Raw genomic sequence first — 6,175 nt, 5'->3', positions numbered from 1 at the left:
CTTCTCGTGTGCACTCCCCTCCCCGTCTCCTTTTGCAGCCTGCCACAGAGAGCTTGCACCTGTCCATCTTGACGGTCTGTCACTCATTCCCTCCCTCTCTCTTCCTTTCCATTTCCTTTCCTGCTGTTGCTTGTTTGCCGCCATCGCTGGGGCCGAAGAGCCGTGGCCAACAAGGAACAAACAAAAAGGTATCCAGACCAATACAGTCATGCACCGCTTTACGATCACCCCGCATTACAACGAAACCGCATTACGACGATATTTTGGTGATTGCAAATGCGATCGCAAAACGATGGTCTGAATAGGGTTTTTTTTGCTTTGCGATGATCGGTTCCCTGCTTCGGAAACTGATTCTTCGCAAAACGATGATTTTCAGACAGCTGATCGGCTGTTTCAAAATGGCCACCAGGTAAATAAAATGGCTCCCCGCTGTTTTCTGGGACGGATTCCTCAGTGCACGGGCACCGAAAATGGCCTCCCTATGGAGGATCTTCGCTGGACTGTGAGTTTCCAGCCCATTGGAATGCATTGAAGGAGTTTCAATGCATTTCAATGGGCTTTTTGTTTTCGCATTATGACGTTTCGTTCTATAGCAATTTCGCTGGAACAAATTAACGTCGTAATGCGGGGCACCACTGTAATTCATTATTTTTCCTGCACTGCTTCTTCCATTCATTTTACCTTTTACCTGTATGATCAGCGGTAACAACCTGTCACAGATTGCTACAAATACCATCTCCATCTGCAGCTCTTGGAAACTTCTGTTTAAAATTTATAAGGGTCCAACCCTTGGATCTCTATCCTTCAAGATGAAGAGAGCATTTTTTCTGACCAAATTGGAACGCCACTAGTTTGATGTTTTCTTGATAAATCAGCAGTGCTAATCATGGGAGCCCTGTCTCGGTAATTCACCTCTTGTGTGATAAGAGGCAGAATCAGTAAGAAATCAGTATAGTGTCAGGCCTGTGATTATTCTTGTGGATATCCTACATTTGGAGGGGTGGGAGATGGAACTTTGCTAGTGGCAGTCAAGACTGCTTTGGGGATGAACTGTGAAGCTGTTGGAAAAGAATGCAAAAGAAAAAATGTAGGGAAGACATATAGAGAAGACATGTAAACTGTCTGGAAAGCATTTGAGAATTTTTGTAGTTAAAATATTCCGCTGTGGTCCCTTGTTGACTACTGACACTTTGGAATATACAGTAATACTATGAATTTCCAAAACACTGTAGATTTATTCACATGATATTTTAAAGTTCATAAAATTAATATTCAATGTTTTCCTCCACCACTGTTATTTAATCTCTGCCCACCCACTCCCAAAATAAAGAGACGGACACAGATGTTGGAGTTAACTAGGGCCACACTTTATTGCTTTTAACCTCCAACCACTCTCATCCTGCAGAGGGGCCTGGATGTCATGTGGATCCCTGGGGCAGGCTCTAGGGGTAACTCTTACCCCTTCTCCAATCCTAAGTGGGTGAGTCCCAAGCCCCTGGTCAGAGGTGTCCCCTGAACAGCTCATAGCTAGCTGGCCACAGACTGGGAAGAAAAAACTCCCTATCTGCCATCCATCCAATTGTCTAGAACTAAGACATGCAATGCATGGGACTATACCTTATTCACCCCTCATCCCAGCAAGTGAAACGCTAGATCCTGGTTGCTGTGGTGCTGGGTGCAGTAAGACCCCATGTGCTTTTCGGGAGCTCACTGAAACTCACCTTCTTTTCCGCACTACCTGACAGTTTGACCTATTTAAACGTGACTCAAACCTAGAATAGCCCTCAGAATCCCATGGGTAAACAGTGTGGGATAGGCAAAAATACATCCGCATACCCTTTATATGCCAATCAGGTGAGACAGACCAAAAATTCCTATTCAGCCCGAAGCGACCACCTCAGCCACATTGGACCCAGGGCGGGCAGGTTAACTCAAAGGAAAAAGGGTTGGCTGGGGGCAGAAGGATCTTATAAGTGCACCAACATCCAGCCCCAGCACAGCCAATTGGTGCTTCTACCTGCCTATGTCAGATCAGGAGATGTGGGGAAAATAGTTCCAATCCAGCGTATGAATCCATGCCAGCAGAGGTATACATTGTCAACCAGCTCCAGAAATACAAAGATGGACTCAAGTGTTGGAGTTAACTAGGAACACACTTAACTGATTTGAAACCCTCTATTGAGGGGTGGATTGTGGGGGGGCATGTTATAAATGGTGTGAGGGATTGGTTAGGGCTGTTGGGCATGTGGGGCATGGAAGGGATGAGGGGAATGCATAGTGGGATGCTTTTTGTCCATATGGGGCAGAGGAGTCGTCATGTGGCATGGTGTGGGATTGGGAGGGGAGGATCTCTGTAGGGTGAGCCATATGGCTGGGAAGAAGGTGGAGTGTGCATGTATGAGAGGAAAGTTGGGTGGGTCTAGAGGTGACTTTTTTTTTAAAGTAATAGTATGTCTGGGTATGTGCATATGAAGAGTAATGATGGGGGATAATGGGTAGGAGGAGAAGAGACATGTTCTGTTGGTTGCAGGAGGGAGGGAGGTGTGGGGAGGGCAGGTAAATGTGATAGAGGATGAATTCAGATGTAGAGACTGAATGTGGGGGGTGAAGATTTGGCTAAGGAGTGGGATGGAGACGAAATGTGTGATATGGGAGAAAGCAGGTCTGGATAGGACCTTGTGTTCCTCCCAAACATTTATTTACCTCTCCTGCCAACAACCTATTTTGTTGTTTAGTCATTAAGTCATGTCCGACTCTTCGTGACCCCATGGACCAGAGCATGCCAGGCCCTCTTGTCTTCCACTGCCTCCAGGAGTTGGGTCAAATTCATGTTGGTAGCTTCAGTGACACTATACAACCATCTTGTCTTCTGCCATCCCCTTCTTCTCTTGCCTTCACACTTTCCCAACATCAGCGTCTTCTCCAGAGTCTTCTCTTCTCAGGAGATGGTCAAAGTAGTGGAGCCTCAGCTTCAGGATCTGTCTTTCCAGTGAGCACTCAGGGTTGATTTCCTTCAGAATTGATAGGTTTGTTCCCCTTGCAGTCCAGGGGACTCTCAAGAGTGTCTTCCAGGACCACAATTCAAAAGCATCAGTTCTTCAGTGGTCAGCCTTCTTTATGATCCAGCTCTCCCTTCCATACATCGCTACTGGAATAACTATAGCTTTGACTATGTGGACCTTTGTTGGAAAGGTGATGTCTCTGCTTTTTAAGATGCTGTCTAGGTTTGTCATCTCTTTCCTCCCAAGAAGAAGGTGGCTTTTAATTTTGTGGCTGCTGCCACCATCTGCAGTGATCACGGAGCCCAAGAAAGTAAAATCTGTCACCGCCTTCATGTCTTCCCCTTCTGTTTTCCAGGAGGTGATGGGACCAGTGGCTGTAATCTCTTTTTTTTATGTTGAGCTTCAGACCATTTTTTTGCACTCTCCTCTTTCACCCTCATTAAGAGGTTCTTTCATTATTCCTCACTTTCTGCCATCAGAGGCAGAGGTTGTTGACATTTCTTCTGGCAATCTTAATTCCAGTTTGGGATTCATCCAGTCCAGCCTTTCGCATGATGTATTCTGCATATAAGTTAAATAAGCCGGGGGACAATATACAGCCTTGTCGCATCCTTTCCCAATTTTAAACCAATCAGTTGTTGAATGTCCAGTTCTAACTATTGCTTCCTGTCCCACATATAGATTTCTCAGGAGATGGATAAGATGGTCAGGCACTCCCATTTCTTTAAGAACTTGCCATAGTTTGTTGTGGTCCACACAGTCAAAGGTTTTTGCGTAGTAGTCAATGAAGCAGAAGTAGATGTTTTTCTGGAACTCACTGGCTTTCCTCATAATCCAGTGCATGTTAGCAATTTGGTCTCTAGTTCCTCTGCCCTTCGAAATCCAGCTTGTACTTCTGGCAGTTCTCAGTCCACATACTGCTGAAACCTACCTTGTAGGACTTTGAGCATAATCTTGCTAGTGTGTGAAATGAGTGCAATTGTACGGTAGTTGGAGCATTCTTTGGCACTGCCCTTCTTTGGGATTGGGATGTAGACTGATCTTTTCCAATCCTCTGGCCACTGCTGAGTTTTCCAAACTTGCTGGCATATTGAGTGTAGCACCTTAACAGCATCATCTTTTAAGATTTTAAATAGTTCAGCTGGAATGCCATCACCTCCACTGGCCTTGTTGTTAGCCAGGCTTTCTAAGGCCCACTTGACTTCACTCTCCAGGATATCTGGCTCAAGGTCAGCAACCACAATACAGTGGTGCTTCAACTTATGACCATAATCCATTCTAGTATATGTGCATAACTCAAAATGGTTGTAAGTCAAAGCATCATTTCCCATAGGAATATATAGAAACCCCATTAATCCATTCCACCCAGAAAAAAAAAAACAAAAATTAAATAAAACTAAAATAAAACAGTGGAAACCCCATAGGAATGCTCTGGGGCCAAAAAACAAACACATCAAAACAAGCAAAGAAACTAAAAACACAGCCAGCCTCAGCGGAATGCCATGGGGTTTGGAGGAAAAACACAACACCCCCAAACACAGCCAGCCCCAGTGGAACACAATGAGGCTGGGGGAAAAAACACCCCCACCCCCCCACACACAGCCAGCCTCAGCGGAACACTATGGGGCTGGGGAAAAAAGACAAAAACACCCCCTACATACACACAGCCAGCCTGATGGGGCTGGGGAAAAAAACCACACCAAAACACACACAAAAAAATCACAGTACAGGAGGGAAGGCAGTAAAACTAGAAAAAATAAACCAAAGCCAGTTTTGATCTCTTACCTGGTTGGTGTCTTGGGCTTCCCAGTGTTGTTACCTGAATAAGGAGGGAAGGCAGTTAAAACAGAAAATATAAACACAAATTGGTTTTATGTATTTGCGAAGGCTTTCACAGCCGGGATCTAATGGTTGTTGTGGGTTTTTCAGGTTCTTTGGCCGTGTTCTGAAGGTTGTTCTTCCTAATGTTTCGCCAGTCTCTGTGGCCAGCATCTTCAGAGGACAGTACTCTGTGCTCTGGACAAATTGGTTTTGATTCCTTATCTGGTCAATGCCTTCACCTGCATAAGGAGGGAAGGTGGTAAAAATGGAAAAATTTTTAACCAAAATTAGATTTGATCTCTTACCTGGTTGGTGTCTTGGCCTGTATGAGAAGGTAAAGTAGTAAAAAATAAATAAATCTAAATTGAGTTTTGATCCCTTACCTGGTCAGTGCTTAACCATAAGATATGTTGTTATACCTAGAAGATAGTTGTGTGATATATATTACCATTTATAAACCACTATCTCTTTAAATCTTGAGCAAGTAATTAACACTATGAATATGAAAATAAATACAAGAGAAATCAACCCAGAAAGAGAACTATTAAGCTGAACAAGTCAATAGATCCTCCCATATTAACACATTAAATGGGTAACTATTTCAGACACAATCTTTGGAAGCCTTCAGACTTGGAAACAATATGTAAAGAGGTCTGTTATTCATTTCTGAACAACATAAACATTTTTTCTAATTATAGTTACTAAGGAAGGAGATCAACTGAATACAATCTAATGAATGCTAGGGATGAAATACACAGATTAATCATGCAGAGTGGGCAAATGTTTCATTTCCAACAACTACACCCACAGTTCCATCAGAAAGGGGGCACACAAAAAGTATCCCCACAAATGATACTCTTTCCCATCTGTGTGGGAAGTCTGTTATTGAAATCCAGCTTACATCTGGCTGCCCCCTAACAAACTCATTTATATCCATTAAAAAACAACAGCAACCTCTCAAAAGTACCACATCAATTGCCCTGCCAGACCTCACCACCTTAAACCTACACTGCCCAGGCAATGCCTTAATATAGTTTCCAGAGCTATAGACAAAACAGGAAGCAATCCTGTCCATTGATACAGAGTACATCTCTACAAACTATGAACCTGAATGGCTGAGAAAGTCCACGGTTAAGCCTGGATGAAAGGTAAATGTAAGTAATTTTGAAAAGCCAAGGTCTCTCTAACTCACTCTGCTCCCAATGGCTGTTGAGGCAGGAAAGCAGCAAGTAGGCAAAGATCAACTGTCCAGAATTAGAGCACTGTTGCTCTAGCAATCATGTGACCTCAGAGGTCATGTGACACCTCTCATTATGTCCTCAGCAGTATGTCAATAATTATTTAAATGTCTC

The sequence above is a fragment of the Pogona vitticeps genome, chromosome 3, assembly GCF_051106095.1.
Source record: "Pogona vitticeps strain Pit_001003342236 chromosome 3, PviZW2.1, whole genome shotgun sequence".
In the NCBI taxonomy this organism is placed as follows: domain Eukaryota; kingdom Metazoa; phylum Chordata; class Lepidosauria; order Squamata; family Agamidae; genus Pogona; species Pogona vitticeps.
This window is presented reverse-complemented; position numbering follows the sequence as displayed.